General features: G+C 36.9%; 1 protein-coding gene across 1 annotated transcript in view; it reads left to right on the top strand.

Annotated features, from left to right (window-relative positions):
- KIAA1217 (KIAA1217 ortholog) overlaps positions 1 to 17,111 on the top strand; it is a 1,016,332-nt gene that overhangs the window by 335,126 nt on the left and 664,095 nt on the right. The gene's annotated exons all lie outside the window — the stretch shown is intronic.

The raw sequence follows: 17,111 nt of genomic DNA, 5'->3' as shown, positions 1-17,111 counted from the left end.
TTATCCGCTCCAGGAGTTATCTGCCCCAGGACTCGTTCTTAACCCCTCCGGAGCCAGTGCCAGGTTCTCTCTGGGTCTCTGTTTTAGTCCAGTCTCCAGGCAACTGGGTAAATTCATCGCCCCTCATAGGGGGAGGGCTGCTGATAAGTAACTAATATTAGTACAATGTGGGGGCAGCAGGGTCCCCATTCTTTCCGAGATCTTGCTGTAAAGTAGCGCAATTTCTCAGCAGCTAGTAGTAGTCTCTCGGTGACTGAGAATGACAATTGTCTTTGTGCGTTTTCATCTACGGTGTACCCTCCTATGGCTTTGAAGTCCAAAGGCTGAGGCGCAGAGTTTGTGGCACATGGGGCCTGGGACGCCAGTTGTTATGGGAGGGGCAGCTGTGGCCTGGTGTCGGCGTTCACGCGCAGCGGCAAGACGTCGGCGTCGTTCATCGTCAAAGGTAGTGGCGGCTGGTGAATGTGGGTTCGCCAACTGCTTCTGTCAGAGGCAGCGAGTTCTAGTTGCAAGTTGGACTTTAGCTGATCCTTGTATCTTTTCTTTGGTCGGCCTTGTTTCCTGAGTCCAGCTGGCAATTCACCATAGAATACCTGTCTTGGTATTCGCTGGGGGTCCATGTGGATGCCGTGTCCAGACCATCATAGCTGGGTTTGGAGGACTTCGATGCTGGTGGAGTTGGCTCTGTCGAGGACTTCCTGGTTGGTGATTCGGTCCTGCCATCGGATCCTCATGATTGACTGGAGGGAGCATTGGTGGAATTGCTCCAACTGTTTCATGTGCTTCCGGTACAGTGTCCATGTCTCACCACCGTACAGGAGCGAGCTGAGGACCACTGCGTTGTACACTTTGAGCTTCGTGGCAGTGCTTACACCGCTGTGTTGGAGGACTTTGCAGCGCAGCCGCCCGAGTGCCTGGCTGGCCTTTTGGATCCTGGCATTAATCTCGTGGTCTAGGGACCCGTCGTTGGCGATGGTGCTGCCCAGGTACTTGAAAGTGTTGACATTAGAAAGCTGCGTGCTGTCGATTGTAATGCACGGCTGGTTCGTTGGCCTCCCTGGTGCAGGTTGGAACAGCACCTCTGTTTTGCTGAGGCTGATAGTCAGGCCAAACAGTTTTGTTGCGGTGGAGAACCTGTCCACAATGGTTTGGAGATGATTTTCTTGGTGGGCCATGAGAGCACAGTCATCTGCGAAGAGAGCTTCCAGGATGAGTCTCTCTCTTGTCTTTGTTTTTGCAGTCAGGCAGCGAAGGTCGAATAGTGAGCCATCCAGTCGGCATTTGATGTAGACGCCCAGGTCTAGATCCATCACAGCATGTCATAATACTTGGGTGAAGGATAGGTTGAATAGTACCGGAGCGAGGACACAGCCTTGTTTCACGCCATTGGAGATGTTGAAGCAATCAGAAGTCTCTCCACCAGATAGGACTTCCCCTGTCATGTCTACATGAAAAGAGCTGGATCAGTTTGACGAATTTTGCTGGACAGCCGAGCTTGCTGAGGATCACCCACAATGCGTCCCTGTTCACTGTGTCGAACTCCTTCGTCAGGTCTATGAAGACAATGTAGAGACTCAGGTTCTGCTCAAGGCATTTTTCCTGCATTTGCCTCACTGTGAAGACCATGTCGATGGTGCTGCGATCTGGTCGGAAGCCACATTGTGATTCAGGGAGGTTCTTCTCTGAAACAGATGACAGGAGTCTGTTGAGTATAACACGGGCGAGGATCTTTCCAGCAGTGGAGAGTAGTGAGATGCCTCTGTAGTTGTCACAGGCTGCTTGTGCGCCTTTGTTCTTGTATAGGGCTATGATGGAGGCATCTCTGAGTTCTGGGGGCATGTCTTCCTCTTCCCATATGCTGGTCAGCACTATGTAGAATGCCTGGAGCGCCTTTCCATTTAAGGCCTTGTACACCTCGGTTGGGATCCCGTCTTTACTGGGCTCAGCAGCTAAAGCCATCAGAAATATGTATTTTCCAATGGCTTTAGGTGACCTCTGTGTTTTGGTCATTTGACCCCCGCTGGGGTCGCCGGAGTTGAGAACTGCTGGCTTAGATGGATGGCATGAAAATGCACAACAATAAGGAAATGATCACATAAAATGTGGCACATTAATATATTGGAATGCTATAATATAATTAAGACCAACAGCTATAAGGTATGCAAAATTCTCTGGAAATAGCTAAATGAATTAATGCAGAACAAGAAAAAAATCAAAACCAGAAAACAGAGCCTACTATATAAAAGGAAATATGAATCATAAAGAATTCCATATGTATTTAGAGGGAATCAACAAAATAATTTTAAATTTTCTTTATTTTAAAAAAATGTATTCTTTATTTTAACATTATTTTTATGTACAATTATAAATTCTTTTTTTCTCCCTTCCAACCCTTCCCCCACCTACTGAAAAGGCAAACAGTATCATGTGAAATCATGCAAAACATATTTCCAACTTAGATATATCCCAAGAAAGCAGAAAACAAATATATCAGTTAAAAGAGTGAGGCGATTACTTTAATCTGGATTCAGAATTCATTTCTCTCTGGGGATTGCTAACATTCTTGTATCATGTTTCCTCTGGAACTGTCTTTGATCATTGTATTGGTCAGAATATCCAAAACTTTCACACCTGATCATCATCGCTGGCACTGTGCATGATGATCTTTTGGTTTTTCCCACTTCACTTTGCATCACTTCATTTAAATCTCACCTTGTTTTGTTTTGTTGTTTTGTTTTTCTGGAACCACATTACTTGGTATTTCTTATACCACAATAATATTCTACCAAGATCATAAGCTTCAACTTGTTCAGCCATTCACAGGTGATGAGAATCCTCTCAATTTACACCTTTGTCACCCCAAAAAGAGTTACCATAAATATTTTTGCACATATAACTTCTTTTCCTTTCTTGATCTCTTTGGGGTACAAACCTAGTAATAATAGAGAAGAGTAGCATTAGAAAACTTTTTTTCTCTTGGCACATTTACCTATGGCTGATAGAATTAGAAGCTTTCAGAATCTTTTTTGGAGAGCAGTCTGGCAGAACAGAGTAAAATAGTTCCAAAAATAATCATATCTTTTATCCAATAATTCTATAATTCAATTTTATCCAATAATCCTATCCACATCCAGTTGTTTAGCATACCTATTTTCCCTCATACTCTATAGCATTTGTCATTTCTTATAGGTGTGAGCAGGTACCTCAGAATTGTTTAAATTTGCATGTGTTTAATCAGTAGTGATTTAGACCATTTCCCCAATTTTTCATATGACTATAGATAGCTTTGATTTCCTTCTTTTAATTGACGTTTTGTTTCAGATGAAGAAATCAAAGCCATCTATAATCATATGAGAAAATGCTCTAAATCACTCTTGATTACAGAAATGTACATTAAAACAACTCTGAGATATAACCTCATACCTATCAGACTGGTCAATATTCAGAAAAGGACAATGATAAGTGTTGGAGGGAGTGTGGGCAATTGGAGCACTTATGCACTGTTAGTAAAGTTGTGATCTGATCCAACTGTTCTAGGGAACAATTTGGAACTATGCCCAAAGAACCATAAAATTGTGTGAATCCCTCAATCCAGTAATACCAATATGAGATCAGTATCCCAGAAGGAAAGGAGACAAGACTTTTGGAACAAAAATATTTATTGTAGCTCTTTTTTGAAGTAGCAAAGACAATAAAATTTGAGGGGTTATCCATCAATTGGGGAATGGCTGAACAAGTTGTGATATATAATTGTGGTGGAATACTATTGTGCTATAAGAAATTACGTGCAGGAAGATTTCAGAAAAATATAGAAAGACTTCACATAAAGTGATGCAAAGTGAAGGGAGGCAAACCAAAAAAACATTGTACACAGTGACAACAGTATTTTTGATGAACAACAGTGAATGTCCTGGTTACTCTCAGCAATGCTGTCATCCAAAATAATTCTAGAGATTCATAATAAAATGCCATCTACTCTCTGAGTAAGATCTGATGGTGTCTGAATATGGACTGAAGCATACTATATTTCCTCCTCCTCCTCTCTTTCACAAAATAACTAATATGAGAAAATGTTTTACATAATTGTACATGTAAAATCTATATAGGATTACTTACCATCTCAGGGTGTTGAGAAGGATGGATAGGACTGAGGTAGAGAAGATGGGAAGGAGGGAAAGAATTTGGACCTGTATTAATGAGGAGGTTTAAGTTGTATTTGTGACAAAGACTGGCACTAAAGAAAAAGTGACAGGCTGAAGAGTGTGTGTAACTGATAACCTCAACAGGGGGAGAGGCCCCAAGGGATTGGAATCTGGAGGAGAGGAAGACTGGCTATTAGAGGAGTAGCTCTCAGTCTTGAGATGCTGAAGACAGAAGGTGAGAAAAGAATTTCTCCTGAAAGTTACCTACTTTTCCTGCTGGTGACTGGAAATCTTCCCCCTCCCCCCCCCAACACTTCCCAATTGAAGGGACTTTCTGAAGAGAAACCTGAGCAGACTTTACATTAGCTCCTGTTGCCCAGGGGTGAGTCAACCTGACTTTCTCTCAGGGGGCTCAGGCTTCCAAGACCTGAGTTCCTCTCAAACTCAAGGAGGGAGGAAAAAGGGTTTTAGATAGAGACAGGGACCCCCTTTCCCCACTTTCCTTTTCCCATTCTTTACTGCCAGTTATTCCTTTGTAATATCCTGATTGAGTGGACATTAAAATAGTTATCTGTTTCCCAAGCAGTGAACAAGTGTGAGTGAACAGATCAAGGGGAGACCCTTTGGAGTCGAGTAGTCTAGGGGGGACAAGAGGGAATATGGGAGAGCAGCTTTAGCTAAGGAGGGAAGGCAGAAGGAGGAAATCTTCAAACCCCTCTCGTCTCTCTGAGCCAACCCTAAACATCAGCTGTCTTCCTTTGTACCCTGCTTTGAGAAGGGGGGGTCTCTACTCTTTCCCCCTCTCTATACTGAAAGTCTGAACCCCCCTCTAATACAAATTAACCTCCCTTTATAATACAGACCCCAACTGTGAAATAGTTTTTATTTTTATGAATTTGTCTCATTTCCTTATATATTTGACAAATGAGGACTTCATCAGAGAAACTTGCTGTATGGTTTAAAATATTACTCCATTGTCTATGATACCTTTTAGCAAAAGATGGTTTTCCTGATTGTATCTTTTAATTATGTGTATTTTTGCTTTTGTTGCATTTGAGAACATAATTGCTTTACCCCAACCTTTTTAAATTCAGCTGAAGCATTAGATTCTGCTCCAGCCCTTTAACTCTATGTATCTTTCTGTTTCAAATGTATCTCTTGCAAACAACATTTTGTTTATGCATAGTGTTGGATTCTATTTTTTAAACCATTTTGCTTCCTGCTTCCATTTTATGGGTAAGATTATCCCATTCACACTTACAGTTATGATTATTAGCTGTGTATTTCTCTCCATCCTATGTTCTTCTGTTTATCTTTCTCTCTTTTTTTTCTGTTCCTCATCAAAATTCTATTTTGTTTCTGACCATAATTTCTCCCAGTCTATTCCTCCTTCCTCCTCCCAATGTAACTCTCTTTCTCACCCTTCTGGTTTTTATTTTTTAAAGCATCTCAATATAATCACACTTATGCCCTGTGTCTATGTAGACTCCTTCTATTCAACTGCTCTAATATTGATAAAGTTCTTAGGATTTTTATGTATCATCTTCCCATATAGGAATATAAACAGTTTAATTTTACTGAGTCCTTTATGATTATTGTTTCATATTTACCTTTTTGTATTTCCCTTAAATCGTATGATTGAATGTTGGATTATTTTTCTAATGAGATATTTCACATTTTATTATATTTTTAAATTCTTTTGACTTCATTTGATTGTTTCTTGATATCACTCTAAGAGTCCTTAGCTTCTATTTGTCTAATTTTAATTTTTACAGAACTATTGTTATTAAAATTTGGTACTTTTACATTTGGGAAATTCTGACTTTTACGAAGCTTTTTTTCTTCAGAATTTTTTGTGCTTTTATCAAACTATTATCTTTCTTTTCATGATTTTCTTGCATCATTCTCACTTCTTTTCCCATTTTTTCCCTGTACTATTCTTATATTTCTTTAACTCTTCTAGGAATTCTTGTTGGGCTTGGGTCCAATTAGCATCTTCCCTTGAAGCTTTGCTTATAACTGTTTTCATTTGTGGTTATCTAAATTTATATCTTAGTCTTCCCTGACAGCATCATAGCTTTTTATGGTCAAGTTCATTTTTTTGTTAATTTTTTTTTGCTAATTTTTCCTCTCTATTCTTTTTTTACTTTTAACTTTATGCTTACTTTTGGTCTCTACTCATTTTGGGGTAGTTGGGGAGGGACTTTCCCAAGCTTCAGGCTTTTTTGCTGCTATGTTCTCTGAATATTGCCCTTCTAAAGGTAGTGTCACCAGGAATTAACACATGACCAGGACTCTAGCACCAAAAATGCAGAGGTATTGCATTTCAGCAAGAGGAATTTCCAAAGGAAACCACAAAGGATTGTAAACAGACTTGAGGCTTAGGAGATAAAATCACTGAGCTTAAGGTTCTAGGGACTTTGAGAATCGTTGTCTATTTGCCTTCCTGTGTAAGGCTCCCAATCAATGTGTATACTGTAAATGCCAGTTCATCTCCCTACTGTAAGAGAAACAAAAGGTCTGGAGGGCAGTTTCTCCATGCTCTGACTTATTAGGAAGGATGAAAGGTGTCCAGATAGAACCAAAGAAGTTATCTGAGAAAAATTCTGAGATTAGATGAAGGGAAATCCATTTTCTTGTCAAAAGTTTAGAAACTTTAGAATATTTCCATTCTTGGAAAACATAATAGAGATGAGAAAAAAGCAACAACCCTGTACTGGTTAACTGAATATATGATATCCTCATTGTAGAGGATCTGAAGGAACAAGAATGTCTCATACACTAGACTATCAGAGAAAGGATGTCCAAGCCCTTCTAGTCCAAGCCCCTCATTTTATAGCATGCATTGGGGATCAGGAAAGGCTTCATGTAGAAGATATCATTTAAGCAAAGTTTGGAAAGAAACAAGGAATTCTAAAAGGGATAGGTGATATGGGAATGTATTCCAACATGGAATACAAACAATACAGAGATTCAATTGTGTCAGATAAAGTATCAGTAATATCAAGATGGCAGCAAGGTAGCATAGTGTATAGAGCACCAGGCCTGGAGGCAAGAAGACTAATTTTCCTGAGTTAAATCTGACCTCAGACACTTAGTAGCTCTGTGACCCCGAGTAAGTCACTTAACCCTGTTTTTTATCAGTTTCCTCCTCTATACAATGAACTGGAGGAAGAAATGGTAAACCATGCCAGTTTCTTTGCCAAGAAAACTCCAAATAGGGTCCCAAAGAGTGGGAAATAGCTGAAATGACTGAAAAATAACCATAATGACAAGAAGTCCATCTTGGCTAGACCATTGAATGATTCACATGGCAATAAAGGATGTAAGCAAAGGAAAGTTGGATCTTTAGTGACCTTGAAGACCTCTTTAAAAAGCAGGTAACACTAAGGGAAAACAGTGATATTTCCATCTTTTCTTTTTTTTTTCATTTTGAAGTTCTTACTTTAGAAGAGAATGGATGATAGAGGAAAGGAACAAAATTTGCTTTTCAGTGACATGGATTTTGATAATGAGAACAATGGGCTGAGAATGGAGACTGGAAGACAGGCACACTGTAGGCTAGGTCTTCATTACTTTAAGAATCCTTTTGCCCTTTGAAGGAAAAAAAAAGAGGGAACATGATCATTTGAGTCAGGTTGCTGGCTAAAGCCAGAATCAGATCTCAATGCAATTTCTAGAATTAATTTTTGAATATAGTGATTTTCTCCTGGAAGAGATTGTCAAAGAACATGAGAACCTGGCAGTCTTATAGTAGCAGGCAGCATGTTTAGATGTTTATATCAAAGACATGACAATTGAGCCATTCAAGTCAGCCTTTTCTAGTAGCCGTGATTCTTAACTAACATTTCTCTACATGTTTTCTCTCCTTTTTTTCCCACTTATCCCAACCATATGTAACAATTAAAATTAGTTTCTCTGCTAAAAGTATTATATTTTTAGAGGTTTACTAAAGATTAAGAAATAAAGAAAATACAAAATAAGAAAGCATGTGCCTAGGAGGGCCGAAAGGCCCATTCAGTTTCACTTACTACATCTTGAGAGATGCATGTGCTTGGAAGAGGAAGCAGGGAGGGAGAGTGTACGTGCTACAGTCAGTTAAAATACCCCTTTTGCTCTCGGCCCAGGTGAGGACCTCTGTTGAGATTCCAAGGAATTCTAGGAACTACCAAGGACTTCTGGGAATTGAAGTCCAGGGTTCAAATCTCCATTTTTACACATATTAGCTTGTCTGATCACCATTGTGTTAACAAATTGATTTTAAGTGAACTTATTTTTTAATTTTTTGTGAATAGCAAAACAAACACAAACATTTCAACATATAAAAAAGATTCTGTTATACATACTTTTCTTACATAAGAAGCATAGAAATACACATACATGATTAAACATAAAATAATAACAAAATTACTGTCTTCTCATCTGTACTTTTTTTGGTTTTAATCTCTATATATTTTTTTATAAATCAAGTTTTATAGCAAGGGTTTCTAATCTTTTTTATATCTTAAATCCCTTTGGCAGCTTGGTGAATCCTCAGAATTATTTATTTTTTTCTAAATGCCCATCTATAAAATTACCAAGGGAAAGAATTAGATTTATATACAATGATTAAAGTGTTAAAAGAATAAATTCATGGACTTCAGATTAAGAAGCTCTTTTTTATAGGGAGAATGTGGCAGTGAGGAAATTGGATTGTTACAAATTCAGTTGATGGTTTTAGCTCTTTTGTTTGTTTATTTAGTTAGGTAGATTCATTATCAACTAGGAGAAGGCTATATATTAGCCTTAGGGAGAGAAATAAGAATCCAAAGACTTTGGCCCAGAAAGCCTATGTGACTCGTTACTGATTAATCTTTAAATATTAATATAGTTCAGAAGATTGCCAAAGGCATAGTTAATGTGGTGTTGAAGGCCGTTCATGCATTGTGGAATGCTGATCATTGCTAATATTGACTTTTAAGTCAAATCTCAGAGGAATAATCTGTATATGGGGTTAGCATCTGTAACATTAATGGCTTCCATGGTGAAGAGAGTGGATGTTCAATATCCGTTTGTTGAATGAATTTAGTCAAATAAAATTGGTGTTGCAACAGTGTCTCAAGTCATGAGTCTCTCCAGATCAGATAGTTATTTATGATTGTAGAAGCCAACAAGTTCTTGCAAAGTGCCCACTATGTGATAAGCTCTGAGGATACAAAGACAAAGAGTAAAATGAGTCCTACTTACATTGAACTCACATTCTAATGGGGGAGACAAGTATATAGAAATATATTTGCAGTATAAAAATAAAGTTAATAAACATACATGTTCCTATATACACATATATGAATATGTATAGAGAATATTATGTAATATTTATTTTATACTATACTTGCCATGTTATACTTATAAGTCATCCTGACTATAGATATACACTTAAAAAAAAACCACCATCAATTATAGAACACACTCAGATTTTAAACAGATTAATTTTTATAGGGAAAAAAGGAGGGTCTACACTGGCCAATACAGTCATTGTGATACACCTCTGCCTGTCTCCCACCTGAAAAACCTAAATTGGCTTCAAACTGTCATATAGAGATTGATTGGGAAAGAACTCAGAAGCCATTTGGTTCAACCTCATTGTTTTACAGATGAGGAAACTAAGATATAGGGAAATTTAATGACTTTCTCAAGTAAACAGAGGTAGCATCAGAGATAAAATTTTAATCCAGATCCTCAGGCTCTAGAGCCATGGTTCTTTCTTTAAGGTTATTTTTTGAGCAGTTGGGAAAAGTCTCTTGATAAAGGAATATTAAATTATCATGATAGAGATATAATTTAATGCATATGTATTAAGAGAAATATAAGAAGAGAGATGAGAGAAAAGGAAGGAAAGAGGAAGAAGAGGAAAACAAAAGCAGAAGGGAGTAAGAGAGTAAAAGAATAGACAAGCAGGGAAAAGTGATCACTCCTGGACTTAAAGCTGAAAAAAAATTCCTGTCTTTCACATATACTGAGTATGACTCAAAGTTAAGTCACTTAACCTCCCTGGGTCCAAGCAGAGCCCAAATGATTCCAGATTATAAATTTTGCACATGAACAAATATAACAGTTTGTTAACTTTATTAGAGATTTGGCCTCTGTAAATGTGGATTTTCTATTTATGTGGTTTGGGATTTTTGCAGGCGTCTTAGCAAAATCTTAGCAGGTCTTTAGAGTGATTTAATAATGGTCCTATTATTAACAAGAAAATTGGAAAACCTTTTTCTCCTTGAGATTTGCATTGATATGAAAGTATAAGAATAATGTGAAGAGAACAATTTTTAACAGAAAATGTACCTTTCAAAGGTTCTGAAATTTGTAAAGCTATTGTTAGCAGCAATGAAGAACCCACTGGTGATTACTGTGCAAGCAATTCATTCACATTATACCAGGAATCACTAAGAAATGGGACATTCTAGTGTTGCTCTTTTAATAGGCACTAAATAAGCAAAATGCCACTTTCTTTTCAGCTCACTTAATAATAGCTCATTATATCTGAATTTAACTCTCAGCTTAGCATCATTATGCTTCCATCTCAATGGTAGTACAGTAGCATGAGTTTTTTTTTTCATTTATGAAGATTTCCTTAACATTTGGCAAGACCATAACTTTAAATAATCTTTCTAGTCTATATAAGCCTTTTTGATTTGCTGTGTGTGTGTGTATATAATATATATGTAATTGATAGGTATTTAGTAGAAGAAATGTTATTTCCTCTTAATAATAAATTCAGTTTGATTAAATAAGTATTTATTATCTGCTAAATGCTTATTGAAATGAACTGATTTATTATTTTAAGAGAATTATACAGGAGGATAAATGAAATATATAGTTTAGATATGAGTCTTTCCCTGCCATCATGAATTGTACAATCTAGAAGGAGGTGACTATTATAAAACATACATTTGAGAATTTCAAAACAAAATACTACCTGAGAGCTGAATGAGGATAGAATTAGTACCAACTAGGTTGATCAAGAAAGCTTTCTGAAGAGTAAGAATTCATTGGGAATGGGGTGAGAAAACATAGGGAATAACCTTAAAGCAGAGAGCTGGGAAAATACAGAACGTGCTAATGGGGTAGGGAGATTTCTACTTCAGATGTACCATAGAGTACAGGGAAGGGAATAATAATATAAACTAGAGTTGAAAAGGATAGATAAATATCACATTGTGAAAGGTCTTGAATAATAAGCCAAGAAGTCTGAACTGCATTTGTATGGCAGAACCATTCTAGGGAACAAATGGAGTGATTTGATAGGAGGGATTGTAGTGATCAGCATTATGCATGAAGGATAGACTGGAAGGATGAAAATATAGAATCAGGGAGACCTATTAAAAGGCTATTAGTGGTCAAAGGATTTGATCAGGCAATTTTCAGATGAAAAATCAAGACTATAATCACCTGAAAATGCTCTAAATCACTCTTGATTAGACAAATGCAAATTAAAACAACTCTGAAGTATACCCACACACAGAGATTGACTAATATGACAGAAAAGGAATGTTGGAGGGAGAGTAGGAAAAATTGGAGCAATGCACTGTTGGTGGAGTTGTGATCGTATCCAACCATTCTAGAGAGCAATTTGGAACTGTGTCCAAAGGGCTTTAAAACTATGTACATCCTTTGATCCAATAATGCCATACTAGTTCTGTATTCCAAACTGAGAGAGAGAAAGAGAGAGAGAAAGAGAGAAAGTGGGGGGGGGGGTGGAGAGAAGGAGGGAGGGAGGACCTATTTGTTTGCTTGTTTTAACCCTTATCTTCTGTAGAATCAATACTGTGCATTGGTTCCAAGGCAGAATAGCATTAAGGGCTAGGCAATGAGTATTAAGGACTTGCCTAGGGTCATATAGCTAGGAAGTGTCTGAGATCAGATTTGAACCCAGGATCTCCCATATAGAGGCTTGACTCTCAATCCACTGAGTCATCTAATTTTCCTAGGAGGACCTATTTATAAAAAATATTTTTATCAGTTTTATGTGTGTGTGTGTGTGTGTGTTAGGAAAGAACTGAAAATTGATGGTATGTCCATCAATTAGAAAATGGCTGAACAAGTTGTGGTATATGATTGTATTGGAATATTATTGTGCTATAAGAAATGATGAGCAGAATGATTTTAGAAAAATGTGGAAACATGAACAGATGCAAAGTAAAATGAGCAGAACTAGCAGCATATTATAAATAGTAATGGCAATATTTGATGATGAATGACTTAGCTATTCTAAACAATATAGTAATCTAAGACAATTCCCAAGGACTCATAATGAAAAATGCCATTCACCTCCAGAAATAGAATTTTATAGAGTCTGTAAACTGAAACATACTATATTTCACTGTCTTTCCTCATTTTTTGTTCAAGTTCTCTTCTTCAAAATGACTAATATGGAAACACATTTTACATGATTGCACTTGTAAAATCTAAATCAGAATACTTACCTTCTCAGGGAATGAGGAGAGAGAATTTGGAATTCAAAAGGAATGTTAATTTTTTTTGTTTTTTTAAACCTTCATATTAGAATCAAAATTAATTATTGGTTCTAAGGCAGAAGAGCAGTAAGGGCTAGGCAATGGGGGTTTAAATGACTGACTGGGGTCACACATTGTGAAGATGAGATTAATTCTCCTCTGTCCATTTTTAGATTCAATCACCAAAAGCGTATACACCCCCACTTATCCTTAAGTATGGGGCGGTCTGTGACCCATGTGTGCAATAGTGGGTGCAATCAAAAACCCACTGACTGCCCCCTGGGCAGTCCTAAGCAAAGCTAGAGTTGCAGTTGGTCTACATAAAATGGAAGGAAGGCACAGGAATTTCTTGCCATAAGTGACTCAGACCAGATTTAAATCCAGGACCTCCCACCTCTAGGCTTGGCTCTGTATCCACTAAGCCACCTAGCTGCCCCTAAAATTTGTTTTTATATGTTATTGGGGAAAATGATTTTTTTTTAAAGAAGACTATTGACTTAGTGAGTGGTAATAGAAATGAGAAAGGATTAGTTGTGAATGATATCCTGGAGGTAAAATGGACAGGGAACCCTAATTCATGGGAAATGAGATAAATGTGAGGTAGAAAAGCCAAATCTATTATTTTTCACACCTAAAATAATTATATAAAAGGCAACACTATGGACAGAAATAGTAAAATTAGAAGGAGGACTTGGTTTAAAAGACTACTGTTACTCTGTTCCCCAAACCTGACTTCAATTTTGTATATGCTGGGTTTGGGGTGACAGTTGACATAAATGGAGATGACCTGTAGGCTGTTAGAAACTTGGTAATCATGTTCATGTAGGTTAATTGCCAAATCCTCTAGAAGTTGAATGAGATTGGCAAGGGAGAGAAGATAAAGAGATATGTAGAGAGATTCAGGGCTAAAGAAGTTAAAAGTAACTAAAGAGGTCCAGAAGAGGATTTAAAAATCTAAGTAAATGCCCAAAGGGAAATGCTGAAAATCAAAGAACTAGAAGCAAAAATCCTTTGACTTGGGGGCAGCTAGATAACTCAGTGGATTGAGAGCCAGACCTAGGTCCTGAGTTTGAATTTGGCCTCAGATGCTTCATATGTGACCCTGGGCAAGTCGCTTAACCCCCATTGCCTAGCTCTTACCTTTCTTCTTCCTTGGAACCAATATATAATATTGATTGAAGACAACCAGACAAAGAAATGGCAAAGCACTTCAAAGTCTTGGCCAAGAAAACTCCAAATGGGATCAGAAGTTGGACTTGACTGAAGCTACTCAACAACAACAATAAATCAATAGTATAAATAAAACTTGAAGCTAGGTTTTTTTAAGCCTATTAAAATAATGTTAGCAATTAAAACTCAAAATTCTTCAACTAGTCTCTTTGACAGTATTACAAACCATGATTTCAAGTTATAACAAGATATATTTATGATTTAATCTAATACTTGTATTCAAGTTTCCAATTCTAGTGATAAGTATCATTGAAGTACATAAATACATAACTTTCTCTTCTAAATAATAATCTTTTATGTCAGCTCAATTCATTATTAAAAAATAATTTTAGCTAATCATATTTTTAAAAAGAGGGAGGAGAAACCAAAAAAATAATGTTAGCTAATCATATTTTTAAAAAGAGGGAGGAGAAACCAAATTCAAAAGAAACCAAACCAAATCAGAAATGAAAAAATTAAGAAGAAATAAAGGAAATTATTAGAAACATTTTTTGCTCAACTATATGTTAGCAAAGATTCACAGATGACTGTGCACTCAGTGAAGTCTCTGAGACTGAGATGCAAGAGAAGATGGATAGATTCTCTGCCACTTGTGATAATTTTGGCCTGACAATTTTCACCAACAAAAACAGAACCAGTCGGCTCCACACCATTCTTATGTAGAACAAGTGGTTACAGATAATGAAGATATTTTGAATTTTATGGATAAGTTCACTTACCTTTTCAATATGCTTTCTAGGAATGTACACATAAATGATGAGATTGAGCCACACATTGAAAATGAAAGTATGGAGAGGAGGTATTAGATTGCCTTCCAAACTGAAGATCTATAGAGCCATTATATTGATGTTATTGTTCTATGCTTGTGAAACCTGGATGTTATATCAACATTTTTCCAAGAAATTGAATCACTTTCATTTGAATTATCTTGGGGAAATACTGGAGATCATCTGGCACTATAAGGTACCCAACACAGGTCCTTTCTTGAGCTAAATTGCCAAGCATTCAGACTCTACTGCAAAGAGTGTATCTCCATTGAGCTGACTATTGTCAAATACCAAATGTGTTTGCCTAAAAGACTGTTTTATGGAGAACTCACACAAGGGTCAGTAGAAATGATACAAGGACACTTTTAAGGTCTCTCTGAAGATCTTTGGTATTGATTATGGGAGATGCTGGCACAGGACCATCTGGAACGGTATGCCCACTTCAAAGAAGTTGATGTGCTCCATGTGAAAAGTAGAATTGCAGTAGCTCAAAAGAAATGTAAGATCTGAAAATTTAGAAAAATTCCCATCCCAAATGTTCATATGGGCTATCTATACCCGATCTGCAGTAATACCTTCTAAGTTTATATTAGTCTTATCAGCTACAGACACACTGTACACTGACACCAACATATTGATGTCATTTTAGTCCTCTTTGAATACAAAGTACAGGCATGTTGGCAAAATTGATCATTAATAAATTTAAATAAAAATAAATTTAAATTTTTTAATTTTAAAATTGAACTGAATATTTATCATAAAAATTAGCTAGATTAATAGAACAAGAAAGAAAGTGTGAGCAGTTGAATCTCAGAAACAGAAATCAAACAGTTCATAGCTCATCTCCTTTTGTCCCCATACCCAGACTTTTGTGTGAAACCTTCCTACAGTCTGCCTCTAGTGTTCTTGCTGATCATGTTTGTTGTAAAGTTATTCAAGTAACTTTAAAAAAGCTCTTATTTTTTACCTACAAGCTCAAGAGTAATGATGCTGGGGAGGCAGTTGCATCCCTGTATTGACTATTTGGGCAATTTGCTGATTCAGTTATACATGGTTAACAAAGTGGATGTTCATTTATATCTATAGTTTCAGACATACATGTAGGTCTTTAAACATATCCCTCATGGACGTGGGTCCTACTGTATATACAATTCATGTTCTCTCACTCTCGGTTATTGATGAAAATGTTTAGGAATATAATAATTTTCCAAAGTATTGCTTTGGTAACATCCTAGAAATTTTGGTTTGGTGCCTCATTGTCATAATTTTATTTTTATTAAATGATCTATTGTTTCTATGGTCTGTTCTTTGATCTACCAATTCTATGTGTGTATAAAAGGGAATAGTTATTATTCAAATAGCACTTTAAGCACTTGATAAATATTATCTCATTTTTTCTTCATCACAACTCTGGAAGGTCCTTATTGTTTTCCCATGAGGAAATTGAATAGTTAATTGATTTGCCTTGGATCACAAAACTAATAAGTATCCTCCTATCTCCCCCCCCTCTCTTCCACCTCTCTCTTTCTCCCTCTCTTGCTGTGTGTCTGTCTGTCTGTCTCTCTCTCTCTCTCTCCTTTTCCCTCTCTCCCTCTCTCCTCTCTTTTTCTCACCCTCTCTCATATATATGTTAACTTATATCTGTTTATACATACATGTGTATGTGTGTATACCCATATTCACATATGTACAAATTAAAATTAATCTCAATAATACAAATATTATATTTTAAGAGATTTATTAATGATCATTGGAAATAAAGGAATAAAATGGATACAAAATAAAAACCATGTGCCCATGGCTAATCAACCAGTTCAAACCACCATTTATCACCACCATCCTTGCCAGGAAGCCAAAAAGACCCCAAGCAAGACTGCCCACTGAGTTTACGCCCTGTCTACAGGAATTCTGTAATGACAGGAAGTCAATGGGCTCCCAGGAAATGTAGTTCTTTTTTAGGGTAACAGATTTTCATTTATACACATGTATGTGCATAAAACTATGCAAAAGTTTTTGAGACCATTAAAATCTATTTCTTCAAAAGTTTTGTGGGCTCCATCCATGTTTCCTTCAGTATCATTTCTTTACCTTTTTACCCATCCTAGAGAGCATGGCTAAAGCACCTTGAGAGCAAAGAGTAATGTACTTTATCTTTGAATGTCCCCCAATATCAAGCACAATGAGTCACACTCAATAGGTGTTTAATGTATGTTTGTTAAATGGAGGTTAAATAAATTTCTGATACCCACCAGTAAACGCACTAAGAGAGGTGGTAAAACTATAATAAAGAAAGGAGGAGAGGGGGAAAAGGACAGCACTAAAAATGTCATTTCTCATTCAGCCTGTCTGTTTCTCATTAGACCCATCCTGATTTCCTTATGGCTATGGGCATGTGAGCCCATATTTATTCTCATGGTTGACCTATTGTAATGTAGCCACTTTCCTTTGGAATGTCTACATGGTATGTTATGGAAATGTTT

This window comes from Monodelphis domestica, chromosome 5 (genome assembly GCF_027887165.1).
Source record: "Monodelphis domestica isolate mMonDom1 chromosome 5, mMonDom1.pri, whole genome shotgun sequence".
In the NCBI taxonomy this organism is placed as follows: domain Eukaryota; kingdom Metazoa; phylum Chordata; class Mammalia; order Didelphimorphia; family Didelphidae; genus Monodelphis; species Monodelphis domestica.
The sequence above is the reverse complement of the archived record's forward strand: the minus strand, read 5'-3'. Positions and strand labels throughout refer to the sequence as shown.